The sequence below is a fragment of the Schistocerca serialis genome, chromosome 2, assembly GCF_023864345.2.
Source record: "Schistocerca serialis cubense isolate TAMUIC-IGC-003099 chromosome 2, iqSchSeri2.2, whole genome shotgun sequence".
In the NCBI taxonomy this organism is placed as follows: Eukaryota; Metazoa; Arthropoda; class Insecta; order Orthoptera; family Acrididae; genus Schistocerca; species Schistocerca serialis.
This window is the reverse complement of record NC_064639.1, coordinates 37,331,446-37,348,333: the sequence shown is the minus strand read 5'-3', so window position 1 is coordinate 37,348,333 and position 16,888 is coordinate 37,331,446.

The window sequence follows — 16,888 nt, the reverse complement described above, 5'->3', positions numbered from 1 at the left end:
CGAGGGGACACTGAATAGTGCACGGTACATCCAAACCGTCATCGAACCCATCGTTCTACCATTCCTAGACCGGCAAGGGAACTTGCTGTTCCAACAGGACAATGCACGTCCGCATGTATCCCGTGCCACCCAACGTGCTCTAGAAGGTGTAAGTCAACTACCCTGGCCAGCAAGATCTCCGGATCTGTCCCCCATTGAGCATGTTTGGGACTGGATGAAGCGTCGTCTCACGCGGTCTGCACGTCCAGCACGAACGCTGGTCCAACTGAGGCGCCAGGTGGAAATGGCATGGCAAGCCGTTCCACAGGACTACATCCAGCATCTCTACGATCGTCTGCATGGGAGAATAGCAGCCTGCATTGCTGCGAAAGGTGGATGTACACTGTACTAGTGCCGACATTGTGCATGCTCTGTTGCCTGTGTCTATGTGCCTGTGGTTCTGTCAGTGTGATCATGTGATGTATCTGACCCCAGGAATGTGTCAATAAAGTTTCCCCTTCCTGGGACAATGAATTCACGGTGTTCTTATTTCAATTTCCAGGAGTGTAATTGAATAGTGTTAAATGTGTAAATGCAATTCTGTCAAAATTTGATGTTCATCTTGTGTATCAAGTAGTAGTGGCAGCAATGTATAACAGTCAATAATAGTTAAGTCAACGTCATAGTCATCATGTCAAGACCAATGTTTGCCAAGCCAGATCAAATGTACTGTTGTTGAACAACTGTCAGTGAGCCAAGATATGCAAATACTTCCCCTCTTCAAAAAAAAAGTATATACTGCTTAGTGATTTAACAAATTGTGTGTATAGACTATCTTCCTTCTACTTTAGTGTTCTAGTCTGCTATCTTCATCCTCCTTGTTCCATAAGACCAACAAAAAAAATATGCATCTCACTTATTTTACCTCTTATCCACCAAATCTCCAATAATCATCAACTTCACACAATCTCAATAATACCTCAATAATACCTCTTCAATACGTCGATACATATAAACCTTAGCACCAATATCATTTCACTTCCATAACAACTCTTTCCTCTAGTCAGTCTCCTCGAACAAGTACAGATAAAATCCTAGTGCAAACCTCATCATCCCATACAATCCGAAGACACGCTGCCAACACACAACCTCTGTGTAATCCATCTGACCCAAATCTTCTGCTCATTATGAATTATAAACAAAGAAATGCATACATGACCTCTAACAGACTTAGTTCGAATAACTCTCAGTAATTAAGTACGAGTACGGAGTTTGAATGATAATAACATTTCACAGTGTGTACACCACTTCAAGAATTATGGCAAACAGAAGCAAACATGTGGAGTATTTCTTGTGTCAAGTGTCACTTCCTATTTCAATAGCTCACGAAAAATGCAGTGTAATAACTGTTAATGGTCTAAACCTAGTAATGGTATGTCATGTCGTTAGCTTCCTTCCTATTAGCATAAATTTATACAGCTTCCATAAAACCTCAGCTCATGTGACTTCTATGAAGTTTCTTGTACTAATGTCGTTCGTCGAATTATAGCAGTTCATTTTCTTATCTTAAAAATATAAGGCACTTAGCGTAAGCAAAACAAGCAATAGCGAGTAAATATACCAGTAGAGAACAGAATGTCTACAAGTGGATGCAGCACAATCCTTACAACGAGGCTCTGCCAAGCGAACAATCTATAATTAATCCAATAGTGTGACCTAAACTCTCTGTTTGTACACAGTATATCAGCATTTCTATACACCAAATTAAAGAGTAGTTATGACAACAACAGATATGTATAAATATGCAATCCATACGCAAAGCAGTAAACATGTCATTAGCATCATATCAGCATAAGCAAATAAATGTTCATATGTCATCTTTATAAGTAAACATGAAGGCGCAAGCAGATAAATCACAAAGTATAACTTACATACATAATAACAGTCAGCACAATTAATCAGGTTACAATTATGATTTAAATAAATAAGCGCAGCAGGCACATAATTAAAAAAAAAAATATGACATCAGTGAAAAAGCATAGCAGCCAAGCGATGCATAATATATACAAATAACAATCCTGTTCATTAATAAAACATTGACAAAAATCAGCAAATGTACGCAAGCACGTCGCTTCACACGTTATAATTTAAATAAATAAGTACAGCAGGCACATAATTAAAAAAATATGACATCAGTGAAAAAGCATAGCAGCCAAGCGATGCATAATATACACAAGTTACAACCCAGTTAATTAATAATCATTGTCAAAATCAGTTAACGTACGCAAGCACGTCGCTTCACACGTAAATTCATAGAACATGAAATTAGCACAAAGTATGAATCACGTAATCGCGAGCAGCAAATTACGTCTAAAGTACGTACCTAAGTGGAAATATGTTACCTGAAAAATAAACTCAATTAATAGTTACCCTTTTTAGTTTATTAGTTTCTTCTTCGAAATTACATTCTTCCTGAAAATTTCTCGATAGCAAGTCCTCTTAACGTCGGAGACACACAGAATTTACCTGAAGTTCTTAAATATTTTATAGAACCGTATCCTGAAAAATACTGAATGTTAATAACATAATTCATCAAGTCACTATAGCTTTATACTGAATTTAATCGGAGAAATTAGACTGTGTATTTGTTTACGGCTGTCAGTGCATTCGCACTGAGCGCTCGATCTGCTGTAGGCGCGTGACGTAGGAAGCAATTGTTCGCGGTCAACGACTGCCTTGTGCGGCGCGCAGACTTGACTGTTGCTTTGAGTATGTGCCGCCGCCAAAACACAGCGCGGTATCCTTGTACTCTCCGCATGTTTACATCTAGCTGTTAGTTTCTCAAAAGTATGTCATTCCACAAAAAAATTTTTCAAAACTATATCATTCCACAAAAATTTTGGAAACTACGAACCTCACGTTTTGTGGTAGGTACAGCATAATTACGAATAGCGTCTAATTTATTTTTTTGATCAGGAAGAATACCTTCTGTACAAATAATATGACCGAGAAATTTCACCTGAGAACGACCAAATCCAGATTTTTCTAAGTTCACTGTAATGCCAACTTTTGCAAAAATACGTAATGATGAATCCAAAAATTTTGTTATGCTCAACTCCAAGAACGTTTAGCAATAAGAAAGTCGTCAACTTACGAAGTAATATTGTCACGAAGATAAACAGGTAACATTTCGTTTAAACTACGAATGAATGCTGCAGAAAATATAGTAAGTCCAAACGGTAATTTCCGAAGTCACTTTTGGGTAAATTAGTCATATCAGGTTATTGTTTACTTACTCTCTAGATAGATTGATAGTCGAAGAGTTGTTTTGACAGATGCAAAGAATAGTAAAAGAGTAGGCAGCGGTACAGAAAACTAAAAGAGAAATAGCACCACTACAGCTCGGGGCCCTATGCTCGCTACGGCACATATTCACTTAGAGTAGTGAATCCCCTGAGGACTTTAATAGCCGCACATAATTTCCAGTTTGTGACTTAATGGCAACTTTGGCGGAAGTGCGTACGTAAATTGATCTAACCATGCACATGGATGTATGTCATACTTAGAATTGCGAAAGATCTTAAATTTCCGAACAGTCAAAAAGTGTTTATAGTCAAAGTTTTCGCCTCGTGGCGACAAAGACCTACCGCGTCTGTCCCAGTCCCAAAGTCGATCATTGTCAAGTTCGCGCGCCTGGCGCTCTCTTGTTGCTTCTCGTAAATGAAACAAATTATTTTCTTCAAACCCTTCTGCTAAACTAACACTTGTCAATTTATCTGAGATCTCCTCAACTCTTTCCGATGAGTCACTTAATTGTTCTTTCTGTTTATTTACGTCTTCTGTAAATGTCGCGACTCGGGTTTCGGTGTTGTCACGTTTAGTAGTTAACTGTTCACGCTGTTGCGTTAAGTTATTTATTTTGTTATTTGGTACGGATTCCTCGACTCTTTCAATTATTTCTTCCTTATCGTGTGCATGTTGTAAATTTAATTCTGAAAATTTTTGTACTATCACGCGATCTCCTTCTTCCTGTACTCTGTCCTGTTCCTCTTGTCTAATTTCTATTGAAATTAAACTATTATTGTGAGCATTCAAAATCGGTTGTACTTCTTCTCTACTTTCTTTCTTTGATTCATCTTTCATGTTTTTGAAACACGTCCCTATTCGTGAGTCTAACCGTGTTGTCATTGTTTCCATGTCTGTTTTAATTGATCCTATTTGTGAGCATAACCGTGTTGTCATTGCTTTCATTTCTGTTTTTAATTCAGATCCCAAAGTTCTCATCTGTGATCCCAAATTTAATATTGCACTCATTAACTGCTCCATTTCTTCTGTCGTTAACCACGCAATCTGAGAATTTTTCGATTGTGAAAAATTTTGAACTGTTTCCGGACTATTTTCCCTGCTTATTAAATTGTTTTCAACTCCATTATTCATCATACTGTTGTCGTGTGTTGGCGAGTTCGCCATGTCAACAATTTCATCATTCTGACTATTCATCATTTTTGCCTTTTTCATTGATCGCGTAATCATTTACAAAACATAAAAAAAATTCGTCACTGTACGAAAATTACACACAATGACTCTTTATCTCCAACAATACCATTTACATGAAAAGTTTCCCTCAAACACGATTAATCGAACAATTGAAATAATTGCACTAAATTGTCAAACCCGTAGACAAGACAACAATTTAAATTTTGAAAAATACCATTAGAAAAATGACAATTACCAAATCTACACATGCAATACAGACTACAATTACTAAACTCATATTACTACAACAATACTACGGTCTACTATTTTTACAATCAGAAGAATTCCAAGGGACGATCCGAAGCAGCGGTCGGCACGTGCATGGGGGCTTAATTAAATATGATTGAAAATACTTTTTAATTTTGGTAGCTGTGTGTCTGATTACGCTGTTTCGTAAACGGTTGGCCCTGACTAGTATTATTACGCTATCTGACTGCAAAGAACAACAACAAAGAATGAAATGAAATTTTTCGTTAACACAATTAATTAATTAAGTCCCCAGCAACTATAAAACCTACAAAACCCAAGCACAAATGTAATTGTTCTGTGTGTGGGAGTGTGACTCAACGTACACATCTGGCACGGTTCTTCTTCAACAAGACAAGAATTTTTAAATACCAATTATACTGACGTGATAAAAGAAAATTAGAAATACGATAATTGCGTAAGGAAAGCAGAATTACACTCTAATACAAGAACACACGCCAGATGCTTTGTTGACTGAACCTGTAATGACGCATTATTTAGGATACTGAAATTAAAAACAAACGGAGTTAGTTACCTCATTTATATTGATGAAAATCACTCTAATCCTTACATTATATCTCAATCAGAACTCTCCAATATCACATCTCAGCAAGCACTGCCTAATAGCACATCTCAACAAACACTCTCTGCTACAACATCTCAGCACAGACTACCACGAGACCTCGACAGGCACTCACTACTACGATCTCTCTCCAAGCACTGACTTCTACGAGTTCTTAACAGGCACTGACTACTACGAGTTCTTAACAGGCACTGACTACTACGAGCTCTCTTCAAGCACTGACTGCTACGAGTTCTTAACAGGCACTGTGGAGGCGGCTTAATAATACTCTTTGGCGCAATCTCTGGCGCAGTGGCTCAGTGTAGCCACCTTTCAAGGTTAAGTGTGGGCCAACACCATACTGAATTCCAGCATTAGTGATGGAGGGCGCCCGAACTTGTAAGTCATCTTCAGTCATGTGTCCGGATGCTTTTGATCACAAGGTGATGTATTCCATAAGCAAAGCACGTAATATGAATCAAATTGGGATAATGTACTCGGAGGGCATTTCCTGCTATGTTCATATAAAGAGCAGCATCTGAAATAAAAACAAACATCCTTTCATCTACAGAAGATTCTGGTAATATTTTTCTAATACCCTCGTTCACAAATCTGGCGATCGTAGAATGATTTACTTTTTCAAGTTCTTTGCAGGCTGATAAATAAGAAGAACTAGGCTCTTCTTTTAAAGCATCAACAACTAAATTTACAATATAACGGCCACAAGTGTCAGTAGTGTCGTCGACTGAAGTTCAGACAATGCAGCCCTTGAGTTCATTGTGTTGTGACTTGGCAAGACAGCCAAGTCACTATGAGGTGGAGCCGAAAGGCACGCGTCTAAGCTCACGCAGGCTGGCGCGAGGTCTGGAACAGTTAAGGGAATTAATAGTGGCAAATAAAGTACGTAGTTGACGTAATACTTAACTTTAATCCATAATTGGTGTACAGTGCTCTTGTTGATACATCAATAATAATCTCAATACAAACTGGTAATGGCGTCTTGCTAGATCGTAGCAAATGACGTAGCTGAAGGCTATGCTAACTATCGTCTCGGCAAATGGGAGCGTATTTGTCAGTGAACCTTTCCTAGCAAAGTCGGCTGTACAACTGGGGCGAGTGCTAGGAAGTCTCTCTAGACCTGCCGTGTGGTGGCGCTCGGTCTGCAATCACTGACAGTGGCGACACGCGGGTCCGACGTATACTACCGGACCGCGTCCGATTTAAAGGCTACCACCTAGCAAGTGTGGTGTCTGGCGGTGACACCACAAGTTGCGTATTTCTTCCCAAACATTTACGTAAATTGTCGGTACGTAATTTTTACCCAATGTTGATTCATCTAGTATATTTTGATTTAAGCAATATTTGCGCAGGAAGCCTTTGAAGATACGGTTTGTATGTCTGCGAAGAGGAATATTGCTTGCACTGAATGCTTCACATATATCTATGTTAAACCAACTGTTATGTTTACTGTTGGACAAATCCCTGCTACTACAACTCGCTGTTTGTTGTCAGAAGTTGTGGTCCTTTCTTCTGCATTTCTGCGATTGAAGTCTTGTCTTGACATGATTGTCTATTTGAAACTTTTTTGCACTAAACGTTTCTCTCGCAAACTCGACAATATAAAACAATTCCGTCCTATGTAAATGTCCCAGCATGTTCAGCTATCGACGTAACGACGTTTCTTTTTTCGGGTGGCATGGCGCACAACACGACACACACTACACGTCTACAAGTAAATAGAAAGCTAAACTGAAAAAATGGACGTGCGACTAAAAGCTTGTGTAGTTTAATTGTTGTCGACGCCTATGGTATGTCAGCGGAAGGGATTAACCGGGTGCGTGGGTTCAGGAGCATTGACTGCCTTTTCCTGTTCCTCTTCGTTAATGATTTCTCTAGGCTGTGGCCTCTCAGTTAGCGATTGCACGCTGTTCTAGGTCGCGGTCAATCTGTGAGATATCAAATCTAAATCGAGCTACAGACCACCTGCCTAAATTATTAAAATGTAAACATAGAGCTCAAATATGCGTTGTCACTAGTTTTTAGATAAAATATGGAATAACTGCTGAACAGGAGCCAAATATACAAATGGATATGCAACATACCAATTCATATAATCCGATCTCTAGTTATAAATATCTCCGAGCTAAATTTCGAGCTTCTGTAAAAGATTGCCAGTCTTGAGGGTCTGATTTAAAAATATCAAAAGCTGATGACCGTTGGCAGTATTTCTTAAGACATGTACTGGCACTTTCAAACTGATTCTACCACAATGAGACATACGTCCAAGTAGGCACCTGGTGCAACTAAATTCTGACAGTTGCGGCGACACAAAACAAAATGGAAAAATAATACCTGGGTATTTCATATTTTGACCGTTGTTAGTAATCAGGAGGAACATCTTAACAACAAGAGCACATTTCAATGCTTGGTTGCGCTGTCTGTGCCTCTAACAAGAACCAGTAGGAGCTCCAGCCCCCGGGACGAACGCGCTCGCGCGCGCGCGCGCGTGCGTGTGTGTGTGTGTGTGTGTGTGTTAATGTAATTACGCCTCCTTCTGACCTGCGGCTGTTTCTTACGCTGGTCAGGTGGCTCACATCCCATTCTGCCCTCACCCTGGCCCAATTTAATTAGCAGAGGAAACAGCCGCTATTTAATTACACACCAGCGAAGAGAGTACCTGCCGCTCTTCGGAACTCTGATTCCGTTACAAGTCGGCGCAGTCCTCGTCAATACGAACCACGGGCACAGTGTTTCTTCCTGCAAAAATCTGTAGTTACACATACTGCCGCAGATGACGTGCACGTCGCCAAATGCAGCCAGGCTCTCCACGAAATTATGCCGCACTGTCCTCACAGAAGTTCTGCTTATGTTTGAGTTTTATTTCATTCAACTGACAGCACTAAGATTCGCGATTCTTCCCCCAAATATCAGTGCGTTTGTCGTACTAAAAGAAACGGCGGCCTCGTCACGAACTCAACAACTAATAAACTGAGACACATTCAGTATCTTCTAGTGTTTCGAACGACCTAATGTGGAGGACATATCTACAATATTAAAATATGTTTGACATGTAGAATCATAAAATTAGATAAACTTTAACCTGAAGGTATATTATTATTGTCCAGGAGATCTGCCATTTTGGCATATAACTAGCGATAGGATAAAGGGAGATATTTTCGTGGTATAAGTATTTTCGTGATACTTTTTCCATGTGTGCAGCGGATATCCGTATGCAAGGAGAACGTTGGCCCGTGTAGAGGTAGTTCCGTGCTTCCAGCCAGATGCCACCATGTGCCTGTTTCTGTTCCACTACGCTTAATCATCGAGTGGTCGCGTGTATGACAATAGTCGTCCACTCGTCTTTGAATTGCCACCGTTAATTTGTTTTGGCAACAATGAGGACAAGCTGCCAGGAGTCTGTAGGGGAGGGGCTGAGACACATTGCAGCCACACGTGTCAGTTGAAATTTGTCCTTCGCTAAGAGCTGGCTCTGAGCACTATGGGACTTAACATATGTGGTCATCAGTCCCCTAGAACCTAGAACTACTTAAGCCTAACTAACCTAAGGACATCACACACATCCGTGCCCGAGGCAGGATTCGAATCTGCGACGGTAGCGGTCACGTGATTCCAGACTGATGCGCCTAGAACCGCACGGCCACACCGACCGGCTCGCTAAGGCACTTGCACTTTCTTTTGCCTGGATGACGTATGTCATCCACGCAAACTTTCGTGTAAGTATTTTTGACTGTGTATTCCTTCACTATTTCACTTACTGAACACTTTTTAGCGCACATTACATCATATTAAATATTTTAATAATATTAATATCTCTTTCTTAGTAATTTTCATGTTTTATTTCAGTAAAACGGAAAGTTTCCATTATGAAGAAAGTATTTCAGACCCTAACATTTAGATAAAGTGGCTGGAGGAATTTGATTCAGACGAAGATACTCTAGACTGCGACAGTAACATTAGTGACTGTGATAGCGATTATGTAGCATCAGAGAATCACAGCTCTGAGACAATAGACAACTGACTTTGAAAAGTGGTGAGAATTGTAATTTAGAGAATTTTGTAAGTATCGATGGAAGCACTAAGTAGAGCAAAAATGTGCCCCGGAAAAATGTGTAACTTCGATCACATAATATAATAAAACGCTTCCCGGGACCAGAGATAGAGCAAAAGATGCTAAAACAGAAATAGATACATTGCGACTATTTGTTGATGACGGAATAATCACTATCATTACAAAATATACCAATCTGTATAATCAGATAACTAAGAATAATTTCTCCAGAGACAGGGATGCTCGTCTCACAGATGAAATTGAAATTAGTTCCCTGATTAGAATTATTTTCCTGATTGGCTCTCGCCATTGTAGCAGAACAAGTACCAAAAACATGTGGGATACCTCCAAAGGATGTGGAATAGAAGCTTGCAATTTATCAATGAGCGAGTATAGATTTCGTTTTCTGACGCGCTGCCTCCGCTTTGATAATTACAGCACGAGGGCAGACAGAAGAATATCAGACAACCTATGGCCAATTCGTGGCCTTATGGAACAATTTACTAAGAATTTTCAGCGTTATTTCACACCAGGCGAATACCTCACAGTTGATGAACAACTGCTGAGGAAGCAGTAAGGGGAGGTGTTCCTTCCGGAAGTTTATTCCAAGCAAACCTGCCAAATATGGAATAAAGGTATTCGCACTTGTAGATCGTAGAATAATGTACACGATGAATTTGGAAGTTTACTGTGGAAAACAGGAACCAGGGCCTTATTTAGTCAGCAATGCTAAAAATACTGCTCCCACTCGCCTGCGTCCGTGGAGTGTTGCACTTTTCGAACAGCGCCTTATTTAGTCAGCAAAAATATGTTGTCCTTCACCTTGCCAAACCTATTTATAGCTCTAATAGATATATTACTGATGATAATTGGTTTTCCAGTATTCCTCTGTTGGAAGCATTACTTGAAAAAATTTACTTATGTTGGGACCCTGAAAAAAAAAGGGACCTGCCAAATAAAAAGAAGCAACTGAATACTTCTGTTTTAGGTTTCCAAAAAAAAATAACTCTTGTTTTGTACACCCAAAGAAAAAACAAATCCATGATTCTGGTATCTTTAACGCACTAGGATGATTCAATTGATGTATCTACTGGAGACAAAAGAAAACCCGAATTAGTCACTTTTTACAATAAGATAGAATTTGTTGTTGATGTAGTGGATAACATTTGTGCAAACTACTCGGTGGCTAGGAACACAAGGAGATGGCCTCCCATTATTTTCTTCGATCTTCTGAACTTGTCTGGAATAAATGCAGAGTGAATATACTCAGTGAACAATAGCTATAAAGCAGTCAAACGAGATGATTTTATAGAATCAGTTTGCTGGGAGTTGCTTTCACCCCAACTACAACGGCGCGTCGAAAACCCTCAGGTGCCAGTTGAAATTGGAAAAAGAAGTGCTCTTTTACTCAAGACAGAAGTACAAAAATTCAGCCAAATGAACACCGGGCTGCAGGTGCAAGGAGAAGATGCCAGATCTGTGGTCGAGCGAAAAATAAAAATACAAGAAGATTGTGCTCAAAGTGTCTAAATTGGGTATGCCCAGATCATTGTTCTGACGTGTGTAACGACTGTATTGAAAGGTTTTACTATTGTTTATTAACTTTCTCAAATGAAACTAATATATGGTGAAAATTACATTTGTAAAGTACATTGTAAAAGTTTACGAAGTTTCTGTATATCATGTTCTACATCTACATTTATACTCCGCAAGCCACCCAACGGTGTGTGGCGGAGGGCACTTTACGTGCCACTGTCATTACCTCCCTCTTCTGTTCCAGTCGCGTATGTTTCGGGGAAAGAACGACTGTCTGAAAGCCTCCGAGCGCGCTCGAATCTCTCTAATTTTACATTCGTGATCTCGTCGGGAGGTATAAGTAGGGGGAAGCAATATATTCGATACCTCATCCAGAAACGCACCCTCTCGAAACCTGGCGAGCAAGCTACACCGCGATGCAGAGCGCCTCTCTTGCAGAGTCTGCCACTTGAGTTTGCTAAACATCTCCGTAACGCTATCACGGTTACCAAATATTCCTGTGATGAAACGCGCCGCTCTTCTTTGGATCTTCTCCATCTCCTCCGTCAACCAGATCTGGTACAGATCCCACACTGTTGAGCAATACTCAAGTATAGGTCGAACGAGTGTTTTGTAAGCCACCTCCTTTGTTGATGGACTACATTTTCTAAGGACTCTCCCAATGAATCTCAACCTGGTACCCGCCTTACCAACAATTAATTTTATATGATCATTCCACTTCAAATCGTTCCGCACGCATACTCCCAGATATTTTACAGAAGTAACTGCTACCAGTGTTTGTTCCGCTATCATATAATCATACAATAAAGGATCCTTCTTTCTATGTATTCACAATACATTACATTTGTCTATGTTAAGGGTCAGTTGCCACTCCCTGCACCAAGTGCCTATCCGCTGCAGATCTTCCTGCATTTCGCTACAATTCTCTAATGCTGGAACTTCTCTGTATACTACAGCATCATCCGCGAAAAGCCGCATGGAACTTCCGACACTATCTACTATGTCATTTATATATATTGTGAAAAGCAATGGTCCCATAACACTCCCCTGTGGCACGCCAGAGGTTACTTTAACGTCTGTAGACGCTCTCCATTGATAACAACATGCTGTGTTCTGTTTGCTAAAAACTCTTCAATCCAGCCACACAGCTGGTCTGATATTCCGTAGGTTCTTACTTTGTTTATCAGGCGACAGTGCGGAACTGTATCGAACGCCTTCCGGAAGTCAAGGAAAATAGCATCTACCTGGGAGCCTGTATCTAATATTTTCTGGGTCTCATGAACAAATAAAGCGAGTTGGGTCTCACACGATCGCTGTTTCCGGAATCCATGTTGATTCCTACATACTAGATTCTGGGTTTCCAAAAACGACATGATACTCGAGCAAAAAACAAGTTCTAAGGTTCTACAACAGATCGACGTCAGAGATATAGGTGTATAGTTTTGCGCATCTGCTCGACGACCCCTCTTGAAGACTGGGACTACCTGTGCTCTTTTACAATCATTTGGAACCTTCCGTTCCTCTAGAGAATTGCGGTACACGGCTGTCAGAAGGTGGGCAAGTTCTTTCGCGTACTCTGTGTAGAAACGAATTGGTATCCTGTCAGGTCCAGTGGACTTTCCTCTGTTGAGTGATTCCAGTTTCTTTTCTATTCCTTGGACACTTATTTCGATGTCAGCCATTTTTTCGTTTGTGCGAGGATTTAGAGAAGGAACTGCAGTGCGGTCTTCCTCTGTGAAACAGCTTTGGAAAAAGGTGTTTAGTATTTCAGCTTTACGCGTGTCATCCTCTGTTTCAATGCCATCATCATCCCGGAGTGTCTGGATATGCTGTTTCGAGCCACTTACTGATTTAACGTAAGACCAGAACTTCCTGGGATTTTCTGTCAAGTCGGTACATAGAATTTTACTTTCGAATTCACTGAACGCTTCACGCATAACTTTCCTTACGCTAACTTTGACATCGTTTAGGTTCTGTTTGTCTGAGAGGTTTTGGCTGCGTTTAAACTTGGAGTGAAGCTCTCTTTGCTTTCGCAGTAGCTTCCTACCTTTGTTGTTGAACCACGGTGGGTTTTTCCCGTCCCTCACAGTTTTACTCGGCACGTACCTGTCTAAAACGCATTTTACAATTGCCTTAAACTTTTTCCATAAACACTCAACATTGTCAGAGTCGGAACAGAAATTTTCGTTTTGATCTGTTAGGTAGTCTGAAATCTGCCTTCTATTACTCTTGCTAAACAGATAAACCTTCCTCCCTTTTTTTATATTCCTATTAACTTCCATATTCAGGGATGCTGCAACGGCCTTATGATCACTGATTCCCTGTTCTGCACTTACAGAATCGAAAAGTTCGGGTCTGTTTGTTATCAGTAGGTCCAAGATGTTATCTCCACGGTTCCGTTCTCTGTTTAATTGCTCGAGGTAATTTTCGGATAGTGCACTCAGTATAACGTCACTCGATGCTCTGTCCCTACCACCCGTCCTAAACATCTGAGTGTCCCAGTCTATATCTGGTAAATTGAAATCTCCACCTAAGACTATAATATGATGAGAAAATTTATGTGCAATGTATTCCAAATTTTCTCTCAGTTGTTCTGCAACTAATGCTGCTGAGTCGGGAGGTCGGTAAAAGGAGCCAATTATTAACGTAGCTCGGTTGTTGAGTGTAACCTCCACCCATAATATTTCACAGGAACTATCCACTTATACTACACTACAGGATAAAATACTACTAACAGCGACAAACACGCCACCACCGGTCGCATGCAATCTATCCTTTCTAAACACCGTATGTGCCTTTGTAAAAATTTCGGCTGAATTTATCTCTGGCTTCAGCCAGCTTTCTGTACCTATAATGATTTCAGCTTCAGTGCTTTCTATCAGCGCTTGAAGTTCCGGTACTTTACCAATGCAGCTTCGACAGTTTACAATTACAATACCGATTGCTGCTTGGTCTCCGCATGTCCTGACTTTGCCCCGCACCCTCTGAGGCTGTTGCCCTTTCTGTACTTGCCCGAGGCCATCTAACCTAAAAAACCGCCCAGTCCACGCCACACAACCCCTGCTACCCGTGTAGCCGCTTGCTGCGTGTAGTGGACTCCTGACCTATCCAGCGGAAGCCGAAACCCGACCACCCTATGGCGCAAGTCGAGGAATCTGCAGCCCACACGGTCGCACAACCGTCTCAGCCTCTGATTCAGAACCTCCACTCGGCTCTGCACCAAAGGTCCGCAGTCAGTCCTGTCGACGATGCTGCAGAAGGTGAGCTCTGCTTTCATCCCGCTAGCGAGACTGGCAGTCTTCACCAAATCAGATAGCCGCCGGAAGCCGGAGAGGATTTCCTCCGATCCATAGCGACACACATCATTGGTGCCGACATGAGCGACCACCTGCATATGGGTGCACCACGTACCCTTCATGGCATCCGGAAGGACCCTTTCCACATCTGGAATGACTCCCCCCGGTATGCACACTGAGTGCACATTGGTTTTCTTCCCTTCTCTTGCTGCCATTTCCCTAAGGGGCCCCATTACGCGCCTGACGTTGGAGCTCCCAACTACCAGTAAGCCCACCCTCTGCGACTGCCCGGATCTTGCAGACCGAGGGGCAACCTCTGGAACAGGACAAGCAGCCATCTCCGGCCGAACATCAGTATCAGCCGGAGACAGAGCCTGAAACCGGTTCGTCAGACAAACTGGAGAGGCCTTCCGTTCAGCCCTCCGGAATGTCTTTCGCCCCCTGCCACACCTCGAGATGACCTCCCACTCTACCACCGGTGAGGGATCAGCCTCAATGTGGGCAGTATCCCGGGCAGCCACAGTCGTAGTCCGATCGGGGAATGCGTGGGACGAGCTAGCCGTCCCCGACAAACCCCCATCCAGACCCCCACAGTGATGCCCATTGGCTACAGCCTCAAGCTGTGTGACCGAAGCCAACACTGCCTAAAGCTGGGAGCGAAGGGCAGTCAACTCAGCCTGAATCCGAACACAGCAGTTGCAGTCCATATCCATGCTAAAAACTGTTGTGCAAAGAACGTCTGAACTAATCTACAGAGAGCACAAACAAATCGACACAAAATTTAAACAGTTATTAAAATACAAGATTGCCTAGTAAATGCAGTAATGCTGCTACTTGCGCACTGCTGACACACTGCTTGGCGGCGGAAGGAGACCACGCGATTTTACACTATACAGGTACTGAAACGCGATGCTACAACTCTCAAATACTATAATACGCCCGAAATTTATGAATTTAAACAATGCAAGTACAAAAAACACGTAAAGAAATTAAGAATTAAACTATGTAACAAGTGAGTGAGCTAGGAGTATACGACTTTGTGCTGGCAGCTGCTTATCCAACGGCGGCGTTTTTGTACTTATTCTTATACTAACTAAGATTCATAATTAAAAATAAACCAGTTTCATGTATATTTCGTTTTTTTGTAACTCATATTAGGCCAATAATACTTATTAATAGAAATAAAAATACATTATATACTCGTATAAAACAGAGAAACGAAGTGGATGACTGCTGCCATCCACGCGACCTATTGTGTTTTAGGTGCGACCACTGGAGGGTTAAAGTCAACAGTACAAAACTTCTTCTCACTCTTCGTGCCGTTTCGTGAAATCCTGTGGTGGTTATTGCATCGTCTGTGAAAACTGCGAGGAACCTGTTGGAGGTAAGCAATTTTACAGTACGTTATAGTCAGTGATATAGTGAACGTAAAGACCCATTGCAATTACTCGTGCGGCATATGTTACCCGGGATAATGCTTAAGAGGAACAGTGAATTTCTTAGCAAATTCCACTCAACAGAATGGTGCCTTTGCATGCTGTCTTATTTTGCGCAGTCGTATAAATTGTAAGCGAGATATCAGCTTAATGTACTAAAGCAAAGTTATTGCTCATAGTGTGTTCTACAAGTCTGTACTTCTAAATTTATGTTTTGACATATCACGAAATTACCGATCTACATTTACATTATCACGAAATTACCTACCTACATTTATTGCAGGTCACATACAGGATGCCAAGGGAGTGTTCAAGATACCGCAGGTACACTATTCAGCAACTTCTAGCCGCTGCTGAATTAGCGAAAGTTAATAATATGTGTATATACCTGCTTCAAAGCAAATGTATGTTCCGTGGAGCACATTAAAAGACTACCTCAACAGAAATGTGAAAGAGAGTCGATATCCTTGTAAATTAGGAATACAATTTGCTCTAACTCCAGATCTTGAGATAGAACTACACAACTTCATTATAAAGATGTAAGAACTGGGTTCGAGCTCACAGTTATGACGGTGAGAGAAGTGGCATATGAATTAGGGAAACTAGCTGGTCGTGGATATTTCTTTCTTAAACTCCGAAAAAGGAAGTGCCAGCAAATGGTGGTGGTTGAGTTACAAGACGAGATACAATCTTACTTTGCGAACTCCTGAGAACCTTGCCGCTTACAGGTCTTCTATGGCAAATGAAGAGAAGATTCGTGACCTCTTTTCCAAATTGAAGAAATTGGCGGTAGATTTAAAAATTCAGAACTTGCCTGATCGAATGTGGATTTGCCCTATGTCGTGAAAGCAAATAAAGCCATTACGTCAGTAGAAAAACGATACGTTTACAGGAGAACTTACGCAGATCGCGGAGAGTCGCATACAGGTTTAGGTTGCATCTGTGCCAGTGGAACATAGATTCCACCTGTGATTATATCCAAAGGAGTTCGATGGAGCGATGTGCTACAGCTTGACAGTCTTCCAAATTCATTAGTAAAAATCTCTCCGAAAGGCTGGACTAACAATGATTTGTGTTTGGAATGGTTCAATTTTTTTGTCGATGCCATCCCTGCTGATCGTCCTGTCATCTCGTGATGGATTCTCATGCATCGCATATTAACCCTAATGTCATAGCAATGGCTAATACCAATCACACTTTCTTGTTGACATTTCCTGCTCATACATCG